Source organism: Xiphophorus hellerii, chromosome 2, assembly GCF_003331165.1.
Source record: "Xiphophorus hellerii strain 12219 chromosome 2, Xiphophorus_hellerii-4.1, whole genome shotgun sequence".
NCBI classification, from domain to species: Eukaryota; Metazoa; Chordata; class Actinopteri; order Cyprinodontiformes; family Poeciliidae; genus Xiphophorus; species Xiphophorus hellerii.
This window is the reverse complement of record NC_045673.1, coordinates 31294066-31317093: the sequence shown is the minus strand read 5'-3', so window position 1 is coordinate 31317093 and position 23028 is coordinate 31294066. Positions and strand designations below refer to the sequence as shown.

The 23028-nt window shown below is 42.2% G+C and overlaps 1 protein-coding gene and 1 long non-coding RNA gene across 13 annotated transcripts in view; both read left to right on the top strand.

Annotated features, from left to right (window-relative positions):
• Positions 1-23028, top strand: part of pot1 (protection of telomeres 1 homolog) — a 96441-nt gene that overhangs the window by 56425 nt on the left and 16988 nt on the right. The gene's annotated exons all lie outside the window — the stretch shown is intronic.
• On the top strand, positions 6511-7002 carry LOC116709162 (uncharacterized). Its single transcript, XR_004336827.1, has 2 exons — positions 6511-6824; positions 6909-7002. It is a non-coding gene; the product is annotated as an uncharacterized LOC116709162 (long non-coding RNA).

Sequence of the window (23028 nt, the reverse complement as noted above, 5' to 3'; positions counted from 1 at the left end):
TAAGCATGGGAAACAGACTGGTTCCCATGCAGCTTTGAAAAACAACGTCCAACCTTGTACATGTAACCAAAATAGTTTAACTTGGTGGGAATATACAAGAACTTAGAATAAACATATAGCAATACAACTAGCAGGTGTGACCTTACTTTAATTTTTCCACTACAGGCCCCAGAACAGCATTGGTCAAGATGAACTGAGAAAGTTCTGTTTTCTAAATAAGATTTAAACCATTCAAATACTGTGCCTCTCAGGGCATCACAATGTTTTAATCTATATAAGAGAATCTGATGATCTACAGTGTCCACAGTTTAACCACAAATGTTTAAGAATTGATGGGACACAACCTGACTGCAATGAGGCATTTATCACCATTAAGATAAATAGGCCAGAAGTGAGAAAAATGTCTTTTATCAGACGAGTAGGAAGACAATCCAAAGGATAATTTGATGACCGCAGATGCTTAATAACCGAGGTCAGTTCATCTAAAGAAACTGGTTGAAAATGCTCCAGAATAGATATGCACTGCGGCATTTCTTGGGAATCTAAATCTACCAGGGTATTCGAGCCTCTAAGAGCTACAATTTTTTCTGTGAAAAACTTAGAGAACGCCTCACAAAGTACAACAGAGGCTAAAGGGCCAGATGTAATCGAGGGATTAACAATTCTATCCAGGACATTAAAAAGGACTTGAAGCCTATGCCTATTTGGAGATTAATGAAATATTTAGATTTTGCTAATTTAACATTATTCTGATAATGAAATACAGTACAGACCAAAAGTTTGGACACACCTTTTAATTCAATGAGTTTCCTTTATTTTCATGACTATTGACATTGTAGAATCACACTGAAGGCATCAAAACTATGAATAACACATGTGGAAATATGCACTAAACAAAAAAATGTAAAACAACTGAAAATACCCCTTATATTCTAGTTTCTTCAAAGTAGCAACCTTTTGCTGTGATTACTGCTTTGCACACACTCTGCATTTTCTTGATGAGCTTCAAGAGGTAGTCACCTGAAATGGTTTTCACTTCATAGGTGTGCCCTGTCAGGTTAATAAGTGGGATTTATTGCCTTATAAATAGTCATGAAAATAAAGAAAACCCATTTTAATTAGAAGGTGTGTCCAAACTTTTGGTCTGTACTGTATACTCTTTCAAAATTTCAAACAAAACCTGCAATTTATCTTTTTTCCACCTCCTTTCAGCACACCTACAGTACATTCCCGTCTGAGTGCACGAGTGGTTTCATTAAGCCACGACTTTAAAAGTTTCTTTTTATATTTTTCAAATTAGTGCATTTGAGCATGCGTTGTTAAAATTTAGAATAAGAGCTTCAATATCAAGATTGCTATCAGTAGGGAACGTAGTATTATAAAGGACTGCATATAGTTGAAGAGCAGTATCAGAGTTTATAGTACGAGAACGTAGGGGTTTAGTATTGTTTGTATCCACAGATGATGAAATATTAATAGAAAATAAAATGGGCAAATTATCAGAAATACATTTCTGAAGGATTTCAATGTTATCCGAACAAAGCCCATGTGATAACACCAAATCCAGAGTATGTCCCTTTAAGTGTGTTGGCCCAACCACAGATTGTGTGAAATGGAATGAATCAGTCAAGTCCAAAAAGTCCTTCACCAGAAGTTTATCTGGGCAGCATACATGTATGTATATTAAAATCACCTATAATTAAAATATGATCATACTCTAAGGTGATCCATGCCATAAGTTCTGAAAATTCATGAATAAAGTCCTTGTTGAACTTTGGCGGATGGTAGACCACCACACACAGAATTGGTTCAGTTAATTTCACTTCAGAAACTTGGAGCTCAAAACTGGATAATGAATTTATAGATGATTGTTGACAGTGGAAACTGGATTTAAAAATGGTAGCCAGACCTCCACCTTTGCCAGTCAACTGGGAAGAATTTATAAAAGCACAGTTCTGAGGTAGAAGCTCAGAGAACGGGAACAACTGACCTTCTTGTAGCCAATTTTCTGTGATGAATAAAATATCCAAATCCCGAGAAGTAAACAGATCATGTAGCATGAAGGTCTTGTTAGCTAAAGACCTAGCATTAATAGAATAGAATAGAATAGAATAGAAGTACTTTATTCATCCCAGCAGGGAAATTACTTCGCAGTTACAGCATAGAGACAAGACACAATAACAACTACCACTGAGTAGTAGTTGTAGATAAAATAAAAAATAAAAATAAAATATAAAATGCTATGAATTGTAAAAATATAAAATGCTGTTAATATAAAAAGCAACTTAGAGCAGTCCTTGCAAAGATTTAAAAAAATGCAGATATGTATATGTAAAAATATTTACAGCAAGTGTGCCACAGTGCAGTTGTGCAAAATTGGACTGATTAGTGCAGAACAATGATTTAGCTTTTATTGTACAGTGAGATGGCATGTGGCAGGAAGGATTTCCTGTATCTGTCCCTACGGCAGCGGAGCTGGAGCAGTCTATGTGAGAAGGTGCTCCGCTGTCTGTCCACTATGTGGTGGAGAGGGTGCTGTTTATTGTCCATAATAGACAGAACCTTCTTCACTGTCCTCCTCTCCACCACAGTTTCCAGGGACTCTAGCCTTAGTCCCAGTACAGAGCCAGCTTTCCTGATGATTTTGTCCAGTCTATTAGAGTCGCTGGCTCTGATGCTGCTTTCCCAACACACAGCAGCAAAGAAGATGGCACCGGCAACAACACTGTGATAAAAGGTCTCCAACATCTTGCTGCACACATTGAAGGATCTCAGCTTCCTTAAAAAATAGTCTGCTCATCCCATTCTTGCACACAGCATCAGTGTTAGGTGCCCAGTCCAGTCTGTTGCCGATTACAACTCCCAGGTATTTGTAATCCTCCACCTCCTCCACCACTTCCCCTTTGATCTTCAGTGGCCGTGAAGATGTCTTCTTCCTTCTGAAGTCAATCACCATCTCTCTGGTCTTACTAATGTTGAGCCTCAGGTGATTCTGCTCAGACCACTCCACAAAGCTGTCCACCAGTGTCCTGTACTCCCCCTCCTCTCCATCCCCTATGCACCCGACAACCGCTGAGTCATCAGAAAACTTCTGTAGGTGACATGACTCAGAGTTGTACTGGAAATCAGTGGTGTACAGGGTGAAGAGAAAGGGAGAAAGCACAGTTCCCTGTGGAGCTCCTACGTCACTGACCACCACATCAGACAGGACACTGCCCAGACGGACAAACTGTGGCCTGCCTGTCAAGTAGTCAGTAACCCAGGAGATCACTGAGTCGTTGACACCCATCCTCCGCAGCTTCTCACCCAGTAGCAGAGGCTGGATGGTGTTGAAGGCACTGGAGAAATCAAAGAATGTGTTTCTCACAGTGTCTCCTCCACCATCCAGGTGCGAAAGTGCTCGTTGCAGCAGGAAGATGATGGCATCGTCCACTCCTAAGTGGGGCTTGTAGGCAAATTGCAGGGGGTCTAGAAACGTCCTCACCCGAGGCCTCAGCTGGGCAAGGACCAGTCTCTCCATGACCTTCATCACATGAGATGTGAGAGCAACTGGTCTGTAGTCCTCTGGGTCGGATGGCCTTGGCTTCTTGGGAACAGGAACCACATGTGATGTCTTCCACCGCAGCGGGACTCTCTCCAGCCTCAAGCTCAGGTCGTACATGTGTGCCAGTACAGGGGACAGCTGGCCGGAGCAGGTCTTCAGGATCCGTGTTGTAATGCCATCAGGCCTGCAGCCTTCCCCTGGTGTATTCGCTCCAACTGTCTCTTAACCTGGCCTGTAGTCACCGTTAGCTGGGGGTAGGTGTTGTTGTCTGCAGTGGAGATGGGGGAGGAAGAGGGGATGGGGGGCTGAAGGAGCGGTGGTGTGGAGGAGAATGCCGGTAGGTGGTTTGAACAACTTGGGGCAGTGTGGATGTGTGGGGGGATGGTGGTGGTAGGGGAGTAGCAGGAGGTGAGCTAAACCTGTTGAAAAACTGGTTGAACTGGTTTGCTCTATCCAGACTCCCAGATGTCTGTGTGTCCTTCCCCTTCATCCCAGCGATGTGCTTCATTCCTTTCCACACATCTTTCACACTGTTCTGCTCGAGTTTAGACTCAAGCTTCCTCCTGTAGTTGTCCTTGCATGTCCTCAGTGTCTCTCTGAGTTCACGCTGAACTCTCCTCTGCCCTTCCTTATCTCCAGACCTGAAAGCCATCTTCTTTTTGTTTAGAAGTGCCTTCAGGTAACTGGTAATCCAGGGTTTGTTGTTGGAGAAGCAGCGCACGGTCCGGGCTAGCATGACAGTGTCCTCACAGTATCTGATGTAGTCCGTGATGCAGTCAGACATGTTGTCGATGTCCTCCCCATGAGGCCCACAGAGCACATCCCAGTCTGTCGACCCAAAGCAGTCCTGCAGTGCCTCAGCTGCCTCCTGTGTCCACCTCCTCACCGCCCTGATGCGCACAGGCTGCCTACTCACTAGAGGGACATACTTGGGAGTCATCCTTACCAAGATGTGGTCCGACCTGCCAAGGGGGGGCAGGGCTGTGGCGCTGTATGCATCTTTGGCATTAGCATACAGGAGATCCAGCATTTTGTTTTCCCTGGTGGAACAGTCAACATACTGCTGGAAGTTGTGTAGAGTTTTGTCCAATGAGGCATGGTTAAAGTCACCTGTGATGACCATGAAGGCGTCTGGGTGTTGAGTCTGGAGTTTGGCTGCGGTAGAGCTGATGACGTCACAGGCCACCGCTGCATCAGCTGATGGGGGAATGTAAACAGCGATCAAAATGGCGGACGTAAACTCCCTCGGTAAATAATACGGCCGCATTCCCACAGCCAGAAGTTCAATGTCCGGGCTACAAATCTGTTCCTTCACGTTAACATGACCGGGATTACACCACCTCTCACTCACATAAAGTGCAATCCCGCCGCCCTTCTTCTTCCGACTCTTGGAAAAGTCCCTGTCCCCCCGCACCAAGGAAAATCCAGGGACCTCCACGCTGTAGTCCGGAATAAGCGAGTGTAGCCAGGTTTCCGTGAAGCAGAAGACACTGCACTCCCTGTACTCCTTCTGGGTCCTAACCAGTGCCGTGAGTTCGTCCGTCTTATTCCCCAAAGACCTCACGTTCCCCACAATAATCGCCGGTACCGCTGGTTTGTGCCGTCTCCTCTTCTCCCTCCGTTTAACTCCAGACCTGCAGCCCCGTCGTCTCCTCCGTAACTCCTCTGGGACCACAGGCCTGTCTCCGGGCAGCAGCAGAGGCTTACACAGCGCAATCAGCTGTTCACGCGAGTAAACAATGCCGCTACTCCGTTCTGCGAGGTTCTCCGTAACAAAGAGTAGAAAAAGTAGCAGAAGAACGCGGAGAACAGCAACAGAACCACATCCAGCCATTGTGGAAAGCTTAACTGATGGTCTATGGGTTCTTTAAGCACAGATCCTTAATCGGTTACAGCAAATATACACAGATTAACACACACGACGGGAGCTGTGTCTGCAAGCAGCCAGCTGTGCCGGTGCCAAAAAAAAAAAAAAAAAAGCAAGGCCAAGCAGATGGTTGATGGTGCATCAGCACAAGTTGAAGACGAAACATAGTTCAACCGCTTGAGGTTTCCATAATCCACATTCCTCTTTTGATCCCGAAACCATCGATGATAGAAAATCTCCACCGCGTCCATTCAAGAGTAGCACATCCCAGGAACAATGGGGTGAATCCAGCGGCGTCGTACATTCAGGAAACGTGGACACCATCCAAGTCAAGAGCCGCATCAACGGCGAAGAAATGCCAAATAAGCTTTAATCCTCACCGCCAGTCCTCCACGTTTACCACGTTTTCGACGTAAACACCTTTCCGGAATCAGATGTGGACAATTCAGCAGCTCAGTAGGGATGTCAGAGATGAACTGGAAGCCTTGGTTTTTCGGACCCAGACCATATCCAAATTGTAGATCTACCAAAGTTTTAATGCCCAGAAGTGCTTGACAGTCGTAAACAATTAAGACACTGGAGTCATAACAGCATAAATGTACAAAGAGAGCAAAAATAACAAAGTAGAGAGAGCGAGTTGGACGGCGTGCCGAATACACTGGCGCCATCTTCATCTGCACCGTTCCACAAATTTCCAGATCTCCAGAATTTAGTTAGGAATGTCCGCTTGTGCAAGCAAGGGATCTAGTAAAGCATGGCAGGCAGTCAGGCTTATAATACACTGGGGAAAGCACTGCAGTCTTAGTTATTGAATCTAATTTATTACTTACTTTGTGTGCTATGAAATTTCTAACTTCTATATCTTTCTTATGTATTTCCAGATTCTTTCATTTTGAAACATAATCATCATTGCACCAACATATCAGAGATCTAATTTGTGCGGCCCAGAAGTATCCCTTGAGGCCTGATAAAAACAAAATAAAAATCTGCTCGCAAACTGTAGCTACACTGGTTGTATTTGTCAAGTTGTCTAAATCTTAAATGTAAGCCTATACATAAAAGAAAAAGAAACACAGTGCTTTGGCTTTGCTAACACTACAACAAGAAAACAAGGACCAAGTGTAAATGCCCATTCCATTGTTTGTGCTGTTTGTGGGTTGCTACCCATGGTGCCCACTGGGGGCGCTGTGGGTTGGTTCACTCTGAGTTGGCGCCTTCATTTGAGGTGGAGAATGAGAGGAAGTGTTGCTAGTCGGTCAGAGCTTTGGGCGGGAATATCCCACGGACAGGAGGAGGAGGATGTTCTTCATCTTTGTGACTCTGGGTTAGCGCACTTTCTTCAGAGAAGGCTAGAGGCAGCACTGCACGGACTTTGCCGCCGTGGACTTTGCAGCCCTTGGACAGCGGAGCGAGGTACATGCTTAGAACAGCATTAGTTTGTGAAGTTAGCGTTTTTTTTTTATGTAATGTATTCGTGTTTTGTGTCTTTTCCTTTAGTTTTCACGGTGTATTTGGAGCACGGTGTATTTCAGTGCTATTCAGCAAACTTGGCTGTGAAAGAAGCAAATACAAAGCTACTACACCCGTCGAAGCTCTCTGTGTTTTCTTGGGTCTGAGGGACTGCTACACCAAGGTTATCACATTTCACAGGTCAGGAAAAGGTTTTAATTAAAACAAAAGCGAGGGAGAGGGAAGCAGGTCAGTTATATTAGCTTGACTTTAACAACCTTAACACGTAGATGTTGTGCTATGCAGTTGGGTTTGTTTTGGTTCAGTTAAAATAAGGAGACTCACACACTCACAGATCAGGGTTTCCCCCACAAAACTTGCTAAGCCTGGTGGTCGGGGAGCCGAGGCGGTTGAAATGCCAGTGAAATGCTATTTAGATGCACAATTAATCTTTAAAAAACAAATAAAAAAATGCTATTAAAATGAATATCAATTATCTGCACTTCTGTTTAATCTAAATTAATTAAACGGCTCCATCAGGCCCCCAGGACTTCAGGGGCCCCATCAATGCTAATATTGTAACACTGACCAAAGATATGTAAATATAACATTTGTTTATTGAGATTATCAATGCTGCTAAATTTGATTTAATGGTTTAAGCGTACATAAATTTAAAATATTACAGTGTTTAACATTTAAATGTAAAATTTTAAGCAGCTGGCATTACTTTGTAAAAGTTCAAAGAACAATCTTCATAGTTGGATTGTTTTGTTATCACAAATACAATCTGATTCTACGAGTTGAAGTTTGAGCTCTGTCTGTTCACAAATACAAATCAGTAAACTGCAATTATAATTTATTGCTTTTTAGATTGGCCAATTAAACTACATCCTCTCTCCCAGATTTCACTACATGTAACAAAGAAGCTGTTAGTGGTACTGATAATTTTAGCAGGAAAAGGGGCCCCTAACTCAAATTCTGCTCAAGGCCTCATACAGCTTTGGACCAACCCTGTGTGATGCGCTAAATCCACTGCACTGTGCGGAGAGATGCGGAAAAGACGGGAGATTTAATTTAATACTGCTAATGTGGTTTTAGTAGCTCTTCAATTTCGAGTCTGTTAAGTTTTTAATAAACAGGAACTGTTTTTGTTTGCTCAACTTTATGGGAAACGTTTTTCAGATCTTAGCGCGGAGCGTGCATTAACTCTGGCTTACTAAGCATTTGATATGGTTTGGTGCATCTTGTAAATAATACTAAAATAATTACAAAATAATATAAAACCAGAGATAGGGTGCGAAAGCTCCTCACTGGGCTTAACCTGCATGATGAGTGGTTAGCGTTGCTTCGTTAACTACTAACGCACCTGCCAACCGTGACCACATACATAAACTTTACAGGGAAGACAGAGTCACACGCTGGGCAGTGTGTTGAGATGTAAACACCCCACATAATTCTTTGTTCACAAAGATAATTTAATCTCACTGCTCCCTCAATGTGCATCTCTTAAAGCGCGACTTTATTCCTGTGGTTCAGATAGAATAGAATAGAATAGAATTCAACTTTATTGTCATTGCACTGTCACAAGTACAAGCAACTAGATGTAGTTTGCGTCTATCCAGAAGTGCTTTACGAGATATAAATATTTATTTACAGATGTACAAGACTATGTATGTATGGACTATAAGGGGTTATAGCAAGAGATATAGATATTATGTATAAATATAAATATGGGAGCTATATGCACAGATTATACAGAATATACAAGAATGTTAGGGAATGGATTATAGCTAAATAATGGCAGATAAAATTTACAGGTTGTATGTGTGTGTGAAGAAAACAGTCTGTGATGTGTGTGTGTGTGAGGATAGTCCATGTGTTATTGTTGTATGAGAGGATAGGGGAGTACAGTCCTTATAGTTTATGTTTTATGTCAGGAGACGTTCAAAAGCGTGACAGCTGTGGGAAAGAAGCTGTTCCGGTGCCTGGTGCTTCTGGTCCTTAGGCTTCTGTAACGCCTCCCAGAGGGCAGGAGGGAAAAGAGTGTGTGCGCTGGGTGAGTGGAGTCCTTTGTGATTTTCCCAGCCCTTTTCAAACACCGCTTCCTGTAGATGTCCTTGATGGCAGGGAGCGGCGCCCCGGCGATATACTGGGCAGTTTTCACCACCCTCTGCAGCGCCTGCCGGTCGGAGACAGAGCAGTTCCCGTACCAAGCTGTAATACAGTTGGTGAGGATGCTCTCAATGGTGCAGCGGTAGACGTTCGTGAGGATCTCTGAGGACAGGTGGTTCTTCCTCAGGGTCCTCATGAAGAAGAGGCGCTGATGCGCCTTCTTAATGAGTTTGGAGCAGCTGGTCGTCCAAGTCAGATTCTCGGAGATGTGGACTCCCAGGAACTTAAAGGTGTCCACACGCTCCACCACTGTCCCCTTAATGTGGATGGGTGGATGTGGGTCAGCGTTCCTCCTGAAGTCCACAATAAGCTCCTTGGTCTTCTCGGTGTTCAGCTGCAGGTTGTTTTTGTCGCACCACTCAGCCAGACGGTCTACCTCCTCCCTGTAAGCGGCCTTGTCATTATCTCTGATGAGGCCGATCACCGTGGTGTCGTCTGCGAACTTGATGATGGCGTTAGAGCCATGGACAGGTCTGCAGTCGTAGGTGAAGAGGGAGTAGAGGAAGGGACTCATCACACAGCCTTGTGGGAGTAGAGGAAGGGACTCATCACACAGCCTTGTGGCACTCCGGTGTTTATGATGATGGTGGATGAGAAGTGGTTGTCCAGCCGGACATGTTGAGGTCGACTGGTCAGGAAGTCGAGCAACCAGTTACACATGAGTGGACTGATGCCGAGGTCTGTGAGTTTGGTAATGAGTTGTGATGGGATGACAGTGTTGAATGCTGGAATGCTGAACTAAAATCTAAGAACAGCAGTCTGGCGTAAGTGTTCTTACTGTCCAGGTGAGAAAGGACAGAGTGCAGCGCTATAGAAACTGCATCCTATGTGCTCCTGTTCTGCCTGTATGCAAATTGGTGGGGGTCTAGTGCGGGGGGGAGACAGGATCTGAGGTGTGCTAGGACCAGCCGCTCCAAGCACTTGGTAATGATGGGGGTAAGGGCTACCGGGCGGTAGTCATTGAGTCTGGTTGGGTTGGGATTCTTGGGGATTGGGACGATGGAGGTAGACTTGAAGCAGGTCGGTACCACAGCGCGGGCCAGGGACAGGTTGAAGATGTCCGTCAGCACTCCTGCCAGCTCCCCAGAGCACGTTCTGAGGACACGTCCAGGTATGCCATCAGGACCCGCAGCTTTGTGGGATTTAATCCTGCTCAGAGCCGCTCCTACATCAGTGGGGAGGAAAGTCAGTGGCTGTTGGCCTGGGGTGGTAGCTGCTTTGGTTGCAGTTGTGGTATTCCCTCTCTCAAAACGAGCATAGAAGTTGTTAAGTTCGTTGAGGAAGGAGACATCAGTAGAAGCGGGGGTGGTATTGGGGTTCTTGTAGTCTGTGAGAATCTGAAGGCCTTGCCACATACGTTGGGGGTTGGCGTTAGAAAAATGATCCTCCACCTTCCTTTTGTAGTGGTGTTTGGCCTTCTTGATTCCCTTCTTCAGCTCAGCCCTGGCTGCACTGTAAGTCTGTGCATCCCCTGACCTGAAGGCGATGTTGCGGGCCTTCAGCAGGAGACGAACGTCTCGGTTCATCCAGGGTTTCTGGTTGGGGTACATGGTAATGCGTTTGCAGGTGGTGACACGTTCTATGGTGGTGGAAATATGGTTCAGTACAGATGAGGCGTACTGATCCAAGTCTGTATGGTGGAAAATAGTCCAATCTGTATTCCTGAACCGGTCCTGGAGCACAGCGTCTGAGCCCTCTGGCCACACCTTTACTGTCCTCACGGTAGGTTTCACACGTTGGATGAGGGGTAAGTACCGAGGTGTGAGGAACAGGGAGAGATGGTCTGATTGTCCGATGTTGGGGAGGGGTGTCACATTGTAGGCTCCAGCCAGATTGGAGTAGACATGGTCCAGGGTCTTGTCTCCTCTGGTGTGGCAGGAGACATGTTGGTGGAATCTGGGAAGAACTGTCTTCAAGTTGGAGTGATTGAAATCACCTGCAACAATAAAAGCAGCCTCGGGGTATTTGGTTTGGTGTTTGCTAATAGCCACATAGAGTTCTTTCATGGCTAGCTTGGAATTAGCATCCGGGCGGGTGTACACAGCAGTGAGGATGATCGAGGTGAATTCCCTTGGGAGGTAATAAGGTCTGCATTTGACCATTAAAAACTCCACATTCTGTGAGCAGTGACTCTCGGTAGTAGCAGAGTCTGTGCACCAAGCTTTGTTAATATAAATGCACAAACCTCCGCCTCTGGTCTTGCCGGAGTCATCTGCTGTCCTGTCGGCTCAGTGTGTGTGGCATCCACTTAGCTGGATAGCTCAACCAGAGCTAACGCAGTGTACCTTTATGTGGAGTTCGCGGCTCGCCAAAGAAAAATAATTCCACACTGTGTCCAGTTTGAGTGAAAGGAGGCGCATGCGATCCGTGCTGAGGTAAACTGTTTCCGAGATCAAGTTGCGGCAGTGCGGGATCCAACTCCACTTGTGTGATTGGTCCGCTCTCCTGGCTTTAAATGCATAAACTACAAATTTATCTTTTAGGAATAGATTAGTTAAACGCTCAGAGTAACAGAGCCGCTTGCAATACGGATTAAATAATAATAATAAAAAAAACTTTTTTTATATTTTTTTTTGGATTATTAATTTTTCTAAAAACAAACAACGCTTGGCCTGGCGGGGCTAGTAAACCCTGCAGATCATCAGTAGAGCAGGTGTTTAAATTAGCTAGTCACCCCCTATGAGGGGCCATTTAGGACAAAAACTATGTTTTGTCTCTCACACACTACTACAGACTCTTACACACTCACAAAATATTAAAATTGTGCATATACACTACTAAAATATCACACGCATACAATTTTTCTCTCTCACGCATACACAAAATACTAAAATTGCGCACATACACTACTAAAATATCACACATGCATACAATATTTTTTTCTCACACTTTCCCTTTCCGAGTCCTGGACTCCGGACTGCACGTTTTGCAGCGCGTCATTCTTTGTCTGTCAGCGAACAGGTATGTTGAGATCTGGCTTACGGCACCAAGATGATAGGTATTTTCTCAACCTACATAAAAAGAACCACAGACAATGTTTATTATTATTCAGCCAAGCTTTTGCAAAAGGAGAAGACACAGCGAGCCTCTTCTACAAGCTACTCACCCATGTGTTCTGATAACCTTCCATTGGAGCTTGTCTCTTATTTTCAGAGAAGGGAGAGATAAAAAGAAAAGGCAAGTTTTGTCTCTACACACAGGTCATCCAGTCCTTTCTCATGGGAGCGTTTTCTCACAAGGGCAGGGGGAACATTCTATTTGTTAGAGATAATCATGCTACAGAGACATTCTGTAAATGTGAGTCAAAAGTTTCAACATAGCATGTAAAACTACTAACATAATAATTCTAACATTTCCGTCCTGTTTATTATTCTTACATAGTGTGAACTACCTAAAATCTAAGAAAAAGACACAAGCTATAGAAAAAATTTAATGTATAAAGAAAATGGCAAGAAGCCAAATGCATTTCTTCATCACTAATATCACTTGTTTTCACATTTTCAGTATAGGAGCAGGTGATTTAATCTGTTTATTAATTACAGGACATCGTCATGTTATCCTTCTTTCAGTTCATCTTTATCCATCTGGAACGGCATGTAGTCCTCATCTGTGTCAGAGGTTCCCCTGACCTGCTGATAGCTGATTATGGCAGTGTTAAACATCTTTAGCATCATGCTACAAATACATGGAATGATGTAGCTTGTGAAATGACAGGACAGTCAGGATAGGTGTCCCAATCTTAACAGCAGCTGCCACCAGGGTCCAGAGGTGAGCCAGGAAAGAAAGTCAAAAGGTTGTGATCCATGTGTTCCACTTTCCACATAGTGTTAAGTTCCTCCAGGTCGTGCAAAGCGTCATAAATGGTTCCACCAGTTCCGGTTTCATCAGGGATGAATGTGCAGCACGTCGAGCCAATGATTTTGCAAACCCCTCCCTGTGAGGAAGTCCAGTACAACACGGTTTTGCAGAACCATGCTTCTCAGTTCGATCAGCTCTGTCGTGGTGCCGTTTGCTATTTGGTGTGTGTTGTTGATGAGTCGCAGCAGGGGGTACCTGTTGATTTCCACATGGACTTGTACTTCACCTATTCCCACCCCTGGAAATAGACCTTGAATTACCTTTTCTCTGCTGCCCCAGATCTTGAATTCCCAAGGAACTCCAGTCTCTGTAGTAAGGTCACCCCATCTTTTGACTTCTGGCATAACTGAGCGCTTGGAGCGGGAAGATGGAACTTGGTGTGCTTTTCTGATGAATGCAACCGGGCTGGTTAGGGGGATTAAAGCACATAAACCTCCCTGACTTCTTGGCAAGGCTACGTAAGCCTCATGTCCACACAGGAAGTACCAGTCATTGTGTGCGATTATTTGTCTCCTGGCACTGTAGTGAGTCCTGTTTTGTCTTCCTCTTGTCTGCTGGGTGATGTTAAATCTCCTCTCCTGGAGCAGGTTCCGACAGTCTGAGGCATTGCAGCCTTTGGTCGACCTCTGGGCCTTGCAGTCGGTGCAATTGAAGAACCTCAGGGTCTTTTCACAGAATTCGTAGACTTTGCTACACAAGTTCTGTGGGACCATTCCCAATGGTGCGGTTCTGTTGTACACACAGTTTCTGAGAGATCTTGGCTTGGCCAAGGAAATTATTTTTGGCAGCTTCAACGACGACTGGGGAAATGGAAGCATGTCAGTCATAGGAGAACAGTTCAGTTCATCTAAAGGTCTTTGGGTGGGGGTTGCTCTCAAGGAGTGGGATAGAATAATTCCTTTTACTCCACTCGTTCCTTCCTCCTGAGAAGCTGTGTCCTGGGTGTGTACTCAGGCCATAGAGACACATCTGCTTTTCATCGGAGATGTTCCCTGGTCAGAGTCCTGAGTTGTGTGTAGCATAGGGCAGCTGCGCACAGACGTAGCAATTGGTTTCGTTTCCCTTGTGTGCGGTCCTGTTCATCATTTGCCACCACAGATTGGTACTGTAGTCGTGTGGATGGGTCTGGAGGGGGGACATGTCTGCTTCTTTCTTTGTCCTGCTGAAGGTGAGATTGCTCTTCCTCCAAAACAGTAAGCATGCTGCAGTCACAACACAGCAGAGGACCCACCTGGCATGTGAGAGCCCCATTGCTGCTCAGAATACAAAGATGTCAGCACTCCCAGGCTAGCAGAGTGAGGTTTAACTGGTTTCTTCACTGACTTTGAGACGAACCACCCTAAACGATGGAACCCCTTTGAAGTCAGGCTTCACCACCACTCTGGATTAGGGGTCTAACACTCTGCAGCTTACAGTGACTGAAATGTATCCAGCTGGATCTTTCAACGATCTTCACTGCGGTTGGCGTGGTTATCAGCACTTGGAACGGTCCTTTCCACCGTGGGCTGGCCTAGTTCTTTCTTTTGATGGCTTTAATGTAGACCCAGTCTCTTGGCTTGATGGAAGTGGTTTCCTTTGGAGGACGAAAGTCAGAGGGCAGTAAATTTGCATTTGACACTTTCAGAGTCCTGATCATATAATCTGCTAACGTTTGTTCTTCATCTGCTTTCTGTAAATCTGGAGAGAACATTGGCAATCTGTAAGCTCTCCCATGAATAATTTCAAAAGGTGTTAAACCAGCTGTTGTAGGGGTAATTCTCATATAAAGCTTTACCAAATCCAAACATTCTGGCCATGGCCTGCCAGTTGTTTCCATGCATTTTCTCAATCTGCTTTTCACAGTTCCATTTGTTCTTTCCACTAGGCCTGCACTCTGAGGGTGGTAGGCACAGTGGTTTTTCAATGTCATTCCTAAGTGAGTAGCCATGTTTTGTATCACCTGGCTTACAAAATGTGGCCCATTGTCACTGATTACAGTGACATTAGTGCCATGTGTTGGAATAATAGTTTTACATATAGCTTTTGCTATATGTAAAACTAGAACTAGAGCATCTGGTGTTAGAGCATCTGCATGCTTTGCTGGAACTATTTCAACCCATTTAGAAAATGCATCAATCATTACCAAGCAGTATTTATATGGTCCATTTTGTGTGAGTTCAATAAAATCCATGTGCATTGTCTGAAATGGATAAGAGGATTTTGGGAAACTTCCTCTTTTCGGTCTCATGTTTCCTTGAGGGTTATGTTTAACACAGATAAAACATGTTCTGCAAAATATATTTTTTAATAAGAATAAGAGGTAAACCCATAAGTAGTGTAATATTGGTGTACCTATCTCACCATCCCTCCTGTTGAGACATATGACCCACTATGACTCAATATGGCTGCCCATTTATATAGGTTTTTTGGTAGGATTAGTTTATTCTCTGGTCATACATAGATGTCATCGTTTAATTTTGCCCCTTTTTTTCCCACATCTACTTTTCTAATTCAGGTCTTTGCTGTTGCATGTCTCTAAGTATCTTTTTGTCTATAATAGTTTGTTCTTCTATGGCTAACACTTTTATTTCTGCTGATGATGCTCCTTTTGCTATTTGATCAGCTAACCTGTTTCTATTAGAGACCTCATTGGTACCTGTTGTGTTTGCTGCACACTTACAAACTGCTAATTTGGCTTGGAGTTGTATTGCTTGAGGAGATATGTTAGCAAAGAGGCATTTTGTTACAGGTTTACCTGTGGATGTTTGTCAAATTCATCAAGGTGGAATACTTCTGTTTTACTCCTGCCAAATGGCCTTAGTTGGCCCTTCTGCAGAACACTGTTCTTACTCTTTCTAAATAAAAATGACTATCCTGAAGTTAAACCAAAATCTCAAATCCTTTAATTCAATATTTCTTTATAAATTTAATGATCATCAATCAATCAAAAATAGATTAAAGGTTTTAAACTTTAGTCTAGAAAATCTTACTTTTATTCACAATCACCAGTTTGGAGTAACTGGTTACATCTACTAGGTTGGCTTAAAATATAAAAATTTCAACTGACAATGTAATTTTTTAAATATTAAATGATTAATAATTTAATCAATTACTCAGTTCTTGAGTACAGTTTGTTCTCATAATTACACACTCATTCACACCAACATGAAAAGCGACACAAACAGAAACACAAAACAACTGGTCAAATTTGCTGTCAGTCAAAATTTCATCAGTCACAAATTTGCAGTCTGTCCTGATTGTGTTTCTTTTTTCTCAAATTGTTTATCAAATTTTACTGAAGCTTCAGGAATTTTCCAAAGTTTTGTTAACATTTTAAATGTTTTAATATTTAACTCTAGTCTTCAGGATCCTGTTTTATGTAACGTGCGCATTTAAAAAGAGATATCTCAGACTTATGTTAGAATCCAGCAACAACTGAATTTTCTACTGCTGAAACACTTCACCAATTTCAATAAAATGTAGATTGTTTTATAGAATTAAACTCTAAATTAACTGTTCAATTTAAATGCAACAAATACTTCATGGTCTACGAACACTGAAGTGTCAATAAATTTCAAGACTTTGAGGTATTTAATTTAATTTCAACCCTTTTTTTATTTTCAGTGAGACATCTCTCCACTGGCTTTCTTTCTTTGAAGGTGTAGAAATGCTAAAAACCACCCACTATCTTCCCTTAGATAGTTACTTTCTTTTTTAGGCGAGAAAAAAGAATAAAAACACAAACTACAGTATCTTCCGATAGTTATTTTCTTTACGTTCTCTCTTGGAGGTGACAAAAAAGAGTAAAAACACCCACTATCTGCCTTTTAGATAGTTACTTTCTTCCCTTAAAGGTGGAAAAAGATTAAAAACACCTACTTGTTTCCCATAATTTTAGTACTCTGCGATTTAGCTCAATATGATCTGTTATTTTGTGCTTTGTCACGGAAAGTGCACTACTCGTTCGCCTATTTTCCCCTGGAGTTCTAAAAACTATGTTTTTGCCCGGTACCCCACTTAGGATTCTAATTCTAGAACTTAAGGACAATAAGTTGTCCTTTCAGAGAACTCAGCACCACTCACACTTCACACTCGCACTCATACAAAAATTCCCTGCCGGCTTGAGGTTCCTTATGGGGACCTCATCCAAGGGGGAGGACTCTAATCCTGCACCCCCTTTTTCCCTAGCGCTTGGAGTCGAATCCCAATTAATAGTGCTTTTCCACTCACGTTTCTGTTGGTTTGTTTTTTCCTTTCGGATCTTGTCAATCCGCTGTTGGCAGACAAAGTCTGACCAAGGACGCTGTCCCAGCGAAGAATTTACTCCCCGGGACTTTTTTTGTCTGAGTTCTGGACTCCGGACTTGCACGTTTTGCAGCGCGTCATTCTTCGTCTGTCAGCGAATGGGTATGTTGAGATCTGGGTTACGGCACCAAGATGATAGGTATTTTCTCAACCTACATAAAAAGAACCACAGACAACGTTTATTATTCTTCAGCCAAGCTTTTGCGAAAGGAGAAGACACCGCGAGCCGCTTCTACAAGCTACTGACCCATGTGTTCTGACAACCTTCTGTTGGAGCTTGTCTTTTATTTTCAGAGAAGGGAGAGATAAAAAGAAAAAGCAAGTTTTGTCTCTACACACAAATCCAGTCCTGTCTCATGGGAGCGATTTCTCACAAGGCTGGGGGGAACATTCTGTTTGTTAGAGATAATCATGCTACAGAGACATTCTGTAAATGTGAGTCATAAGTTTCAACATAATATGTAAAATTACTAATGTAAGAGTGATAACAACACATAATTCTGACACATACAGACATACTATTCTGAATGATTTGTTGAAAATGTATGTGTGTGTGTGCGTGTGTGTGCGTGTGTGTGTGAACTAACACTAGGCTGAATGAATGAATGAATGGGATGAGACTTGTATTTGTGTGAAAGAATAATTTTTTGAATGTATGAGATGGACTCATTTTTTTGAATGTGTGAGAGCTGTCACGGAAGAGGCGGGGCATAATTTGGAGATCAGATCGCGCACAGTGAAGTGATCACAGTGAAGTTAGCTTCAAGTTGGATATTGGCTCTCCATGGTGTAAGGGGCATTTAGCTCAAGGTTGATCCGAGAGTTGGAACATGAGTGACAAATACTTATTAAAAATCTTCAGTGCTACAGCCAAAAAATTGATCACTCGGAAATGGCTTCAACCCAACCCACCAATGCTAAAGAACTGGCTGGAACTGGTGGACGAAACCCACAAAATGGAAAAGTTAACGTTCATGCTGAGACTACAATCGGACCTTTACAAAAAGAGATGGAGCAAATGGACTAGATTTCTAGAAAACAATAACTGAATCAGGTTACTTATACTGTCACTTTAATTGCTGCTCAAAAACCCAAAGATTGGGATGTAAATTTGTATGCTGTTTTTCATCCTGTATCTGTTTCATCTTTGACGGAATGTAAGTGTAATGGTCTCGCTATGGTGTCTTGAACCAACGCTAACCATCAGCCAAACTCCTTTCACACGAGTCAGGATTTGTCAGCTCCTCTTTATTTTTCATGTAGAACGGAGTGAAACTGCAAACACAAACAACTCAGAATAAGCTCAAAACAGCTAATAGAAATGTTTCAGATACAGTTACATAAGTACAAAACAACGCTATGTAATGGCCTAAAGTATCTTAACGGCCTGCTAGCAATGGCGTAGCAACAATCGACTCGCTGACATTTATCTTCAGAACCAACATAAATTCAATAGACAACTCACTCGGCCTTACACGTTAACACAAACGCCCATTCTGAACTATAAGATGTCACTTACAGGCATTGCCTTGAAGAAACCGAACACATAAGCCACATAAAAGTAAAGCATTTCCCCTTTCCCAAAACATCCAGTAGATGGCAGCAATGTGCCATACAAAATAAAGCACCCACAGTTCTCAGTTTACAAGACAACTTACAGGACACATTCAGCCTAGTGTTAGTTCACACACAGACATACATTTTTGACCTATCATTCAGAATAGTATGTCTGTATGCTTTGTGTGTATGTGTGTGTGTGATATTTTAGTAGTGTGTGTATGCAATTTTAGTCTTGTGTGTGTGCGAGAGAAAAAAATGCATGTGCATGCAATATTTCATTAGTTTATATGTGCAATCTTAGTTTTTTGTGTGCATATGAGAAAAAATTTGTATGTGCGTGTGATATTTTAATAGTGAATATGCAAAATTTTAGTATTTTGTCTGTGAGAGAGAAGAATTGTATGCGTGTGTGATATTTTAGTAGTGTATATGCGCAATTTTAATATTTTGTGAGTGTTTATGAGTCTTTCGTAGTATGTAAGAGACAGAACACAGTTTTTGTCCTAAATGGCCCCTAGGTCAGTCAGTGTATTTGTAGTCACTCGGTTGTTATGGCAATGGATCTGTGTGTGGCAAAGCAGACACGGAACAAGAAAAAAATTAAAATACAAGTGACTTTGAATTGTTCTTCATCGGTTTTTCTACATTATTTCCCCAGATTCCTGCACAAAGGATAGAAATACTTGGAAACCCCTGATTTTACACCGTGTTCCAAATTATTGTGCAAATTGGGTTTAAGTGTCATAAAGATTTAATTTTTTGTTGTGCTATTACATTTATAGATGGTATTGTTTGTCAGGGCTCTTTGAATCACTATAATTAATTTCAGAGAACTGGATTGATTAGTTTGTCTGGTGAGCTCAATTAAAGGGAATCTACTTAAGAAGGATGTTCCACATTATTAAGCAGGCCACAGGTTTCAAACAATATGGGAAAGAGGAAGGATCTCTGCTGCTGAAAAGAATCAGATAGTGTAGTGCCGTATGACAAGGTATGAAAACAATAGATATTTAACGAAAACTGAAGCGTTATTGTACTGTGAAGAGATTTGTGGCTGATTCAGAACAAAGATGGGTTTGTACAGATAAAGGCATAATGAGGAAGGTTTCTGTTAGACAAATTCATTGGATTAAGAGAGCAGCTGTTAAAATGCCCTTACAAAACAGCAAACAGTTATTTGAAGCTGCTGGTGCCTCTGGAACCTCAAGGTGGAGGATCCTCCAGAGGCTTGCGGTGCATGAACCTACTATTCGGCCACTCCTAACCAGTGCTCACAAGCAGAAATGGTCGCAGTGGGCCCTACTGTACATGAAGATTAATTTTCAAACAACCTTTTTCACTGATGACTGCTGTGCAACCCTGGATGGTCCAGATGGACACAGTAGTGGATTGGTGGTGGATGGCCACCAAATCCCAACACGGCTGTGACATCAGCAAGGAGGTGGTGGAGTAATTTTTTGGGCCGCAATCATGGGGAGAGAGCTGGTCGGCCCTTTCAGAGTCCCTGAAGGTGTGAAAATGACCTCAGCAATGTATATGCACTTTCTGACTGATCACTTTCTTTCATGGTTCAAAAAGAAGAGCCGTACATTCAGTAGCAAAGTCATCTTCATGCATGACAATGCACCATCTCATGCTGCAAGGATGTGGTATCACTGTGTCATTGGCTGCTATGGGCATAAAAGGAGAGAAACTCGTGGTGTGGTCACCATCCTCCTCTGACCTCTGACCTCAACCCTATTAAGAACCTTTGGAGTTTCCTCAAGCAGAAGATCTGAGGGTGGAATGCAGTTCATATCAAAACAGCAGCTCTGGGAAGGTATTCTGACATCCTGCAAAGAAATTCAAGCAGAAACAGTCCACAAACTCACAAGTTAAATGAATTCAAGAATTGTGCAGGTTATATCAAAGAAGGGGTCCTATGTTAACATGTAACTCGGTCTGTTAAGATGTTTTTTATTGAAATAGCTTTTGATTTTAGTACATGTGACCACTTAATGCTGCAGATTCAAAGAATTACCGTTTGCAGTTCTTTATAATCCATAAAATGTTTAGAAAATCTGCTGTGCATAATAATTTGGAACAGTGTATTTTGAGTTTTTTATTTTTGATAAAAATACTGTTCTCATGGGGAGCTTTGTTCAGTAAAATCTGATTTATACTGTGAGAGTTCATGACTTGAAAATTATATTGACCATCATTTGCTTTGACCATTTAAGAAAATCTGAGAAAATATCACTTGCATAATAATTTGGAACACGTTGTAAGTGACTGTGCAGTTGAGCCGATGCTGGGTAGCTAACCTACACTTGCATTTGGTGCATCTTTAAGGTCATTCAATCCTGCCAGCTACCGCACACAAGCATGGCCAGAGCCCTCTGCTACGGAAGATGCAAAGAAAAAGCAGAAAAGTAGGAGTGGTAAGAAAAACTTTGGAGGCATTCAGTTTGTTAATCCTGTTTTTAATTTAAGTTATTCTTTTTTGGTTCAAATTAGTTTAAAATGTGTAACTGCATAATGACCATCCAAGTAGATAAATGTTATGTTGTTGGTTGTTCAATTTTGGATGAATAGTATCTTTAAGTATCTTTAATTTTAAAGGTCTTATGGTATATATTTTTTTGTTGTTGTTAGGTTGAGCACAGTTCACTATAATCCCATAAAGAAAACATAAGTCAACTATGTTAATAAATATTATGGAGCATAACGCATAATGATGACCCCTTCACATTTCTGCCTGCCCCCTCATGTATCCATGTCTAGAACAGGCCCTGATTTGAAAACAAAAATCTCTTAGCCTGGCTATAAAACTCTATCATACTTGCTTTATTGACCTCTGCTGCCGTTTTTCTTTTCACTGGCAAACTTCTCTATCTCTCCTTTATGATGGTAGTTATATTTCAAAACATCTGCTTATATCCTCCGCTCCGTTTTTTTGTTGTTTTGTTCAGCTCCGTTTACAACAGTGCTGAGTAGGCCACATCTACTAGCTTGAACAGGCAGCATGTTGATTAGTCTGAACACTGCTGTCACCTAGTGACCAGAGGCTTGTTTATCAGTTAAGCATGAATAGCTGCTAAGCTGTTATTTATGCTTAATTGACACCTCGCCACACCCACATGCCCCACTATTTGAGAAGTACTGACTTAACCTGATACATAGCAAAAGCTGTTACCATCATTATACACAAATCCCCTGTTTGATTTTTAGAAACATTCACATGTGAATTTTATGAGGGAAGCACTCATAAAGTAACCAATTTCTGATCTCCAGTTTTTGTAAAGCCTTGCCCTACCAATGTTTTTCTTGAAGATGTACAGTATATACAAAAAATAAAGGAACAGCACTGAAGATCCTATTTTCTAACTTTGTTGAGTAGTCAAGCATATTAGAAGCAGAGGTGATGTGACCATGCTGTCAGTTAGGAGACGCTTTGAACTGTTTTTTTTCCAGTCCAATATCATCAATGCATACAGGAAAGGCTCTTGGTTATGACAGCCTTCCCTAGTTTGTAGAATTAACTATCTTTTAATGTGAAGTTTGTTGTGATTTGTTTCACTTGGCCTCTCTTGGAAATAGTAATTCAGGGAGGAGGTGAATGATTATCTGTCTCATTTTCTGCTGTCACGACATTGTTGTGGAAAAAAATTAATCACCAGATAATAAAACAAAAACAATGATACTCTGCCTCCAACAGGCAGAGTCAACACATAGGTCTATACCAAGGATAAGGGATCCAAAACATGGAATAGACAGTCTAGTTCCAATGCAGCTGCAGGAAAAAAAAAATCCAACCTTGTGTGTAACCCAAGCAGGTTCTTTTGGTGAGATTTTGCAAACATTAGCAGATGTTATCTTATAATAACATCTGCTAATCCTCATCACAACATAATGAGGATTTTAACAAATATGGAAATGTTATGTACTGTGGCTTTAACAGTGGATTTAAAGAAGTTACAGCTTAGGGAAAATTTCCTTCCTGGTCATCTTTTTCTGCTTTCCATCAATAATGCCTTGCAAAGTGTGAAATATGGAAGAGACTGTGTCAGGGAGGCTGTCGGATAAAACCACTGCTGATGTCAGTGGATATTTAAGGAGAGTGACTGAGGATGGAGTTCTTCTGAGTTGTGCCTGGAACAGCCTCTTAATCTGTCAATGCAAATTCTTAATTAAGTAAATAAACACTTGTTAATTTCATTCTCTAACTTTTTACTTTCATTTCATTTCTTAGAAGGCATCATTTGAAGCATTTTGATTCACAGCTGGTCCAAAATACTAGCACTCATTCTGCAGG